Source organism: Sitodiplosis mosellana, unplaced genomic scaffold (assembly GCF_009176505.1).
Source record: "Sitodiplosis mosellana isolate CC-2019 unplaced genomic scaffold, AAFC_SMos_1.0 Smas_scaffold_1837, whole genome shotgun sequence".
Lineage (NCBI taxonomy): Eukaryota > Metazoa > Arthropoda > Insecta > Diptera > Cecidomyiidae > Sitodiplosis > Sitodiplosis mosellana.
Genome location: NW_022597079.1, coordinates 406 through 1,891, shown reverse-complemented (window position 1 = coordinate 1,891; position 1,486 = coordinate 406). Strand labels below are relative to the sequence as shown.

At 37.3% G+C, this 1,486-nt stretch overlaps 1 long non-coding RNA gene across 1 annotated transcript in view; it reads right to left on the bottom strand.

The window, feature by feature from the left end:
• Positions 1-888: 888 nt before the first annotated feature.
• LOC129571276 (uncharacterized) overlaps positions 889-1,486 on the bottom strand; it is a 993-nt gene continuing 395 nt past the window's right edge. Inside the window, exons 3-5 of the long non-coding RNA XR_008688243.1 lie at positions 1,403-1,465; positions 1,253-1,327; positions 889-1,141 (exon numbers count right to left, since the gene is read on the bottom strand). This is a non-coding gene — a long non-coding RNA (uncharacterized LOC129571276). The remainder of the gene's footprint in view (positions 1,142-1,252; positions 1,328-1,402; positions 1,466-1,486) is intronic.

Sequence of the window (1,486 nt, the reverse complement as noted above, 5' to 3'; positions counted from 1 at the left end):
AAAGAAGAAATAATAGAAATTTTTGCACATTTGCTCAAACTTTTTGTGTGAGAAATCCCCCTAGATTGTCTCGACATACAACTGAGTGATTTTTAGTCATTTTATTTGCACACGGGTTGTGCTATTCTTTGTGGGCTGACAGCGTAACCTAAAAATTTCCAAAGTCTCCGTTTCCAGCTCAAGCTGTCAGTCAGTCAAACCGAATAGACTTTTGACGGGCATTATTTGGAAAAATGTTTGGAACTATTTTTTTTTTTCGAAGAAAAAAAAACAAGAAATTCATTTCCACTGTAGACAACATTTTTCGGCTTCGAATTCGGGAAGGAATTTCAAAGTAACTCACGCTTTTCAACCTCGTATATGGAGTCGTTTTTGAGTGACAGTACGAAATGTCGATAACAATATTCATGTTATACACATTTTAAAGAGATTTTCATCACAATAGTGTTGCGTTTTTACCAACTTGACATTCGGTTACATAGTTCAGCTATCCCATAGTACATCCATCCATGGGCAAGGTGCGCCACCAGCGTGAAAAAATATGGCAGTATATGATTAATACACAGCACATTGTGAGTTCGGCATAATATCAGCCTTTCTGATCATGAAAATAGTAAACAATACAGCGCCGCCTGGGGACTAAATGCAATGTGTCATACTTTCAACGTTTGAACTAACACCGATGCGTACTTGTTGTAGCAAACTATGTGCATGATTCTCTATTTGCCCAACCAGTCTCCAGGTGCCACTTTATTATTCTTGTTCCACGTTTCCTATCTGTTTGTACAGAGGCGATCATAGAGGCTGCATAATATAATACAAACCCAAAAAACTCATCTATAAAGTCGAAAAAAGAAATTAAAAATGAATGGAGAAAAATCGCAAAAATTTTGCAAATTCATTGCGGTGCCTTTATTAATAACACTTTGAAAATTACACAGAATAGCCGATCATAAATCATTTCCCTATCGATTACTTAAACTAAATAGGACAAAAACTAAAACTTATTATTCACATATGCAGTTGCAGATGCATGGAGCCTTCTTTTCACAGGGGCAGTATGGAAGTTCTGTTCTTGGATCACATTTCTTCGAAGATTTATGATGTTTACCGCCGAAAAGATGACCGAAGAAATCAGAATCTGAAAATACATACAAGAAAAAACAAATGAAGCTCACACATAGATGTGCCACTTTTCCAAATAAACCTAATGATTAGGTTGTGATTTTTTGTGTCTGGCACATTCTCCTACCGTGTCCTTTTCCACCTTTGCCTCCATTGTCATTATCGTCTGAATCATTTCCATCATGACATCCTAAACCAGAGCCTGAAAAGAGGATGAACATTTGATCTTCCAACGTGAATTAACGAAAATTTTGTAATTTTTGTCTCTTTTTCTTACCGCCGTCTCCGCCTGATCCACCGTCTCCACCGGATCCACCATCACCACCTGATCCACCAGAGCCTATGAATACAAAAACAATTG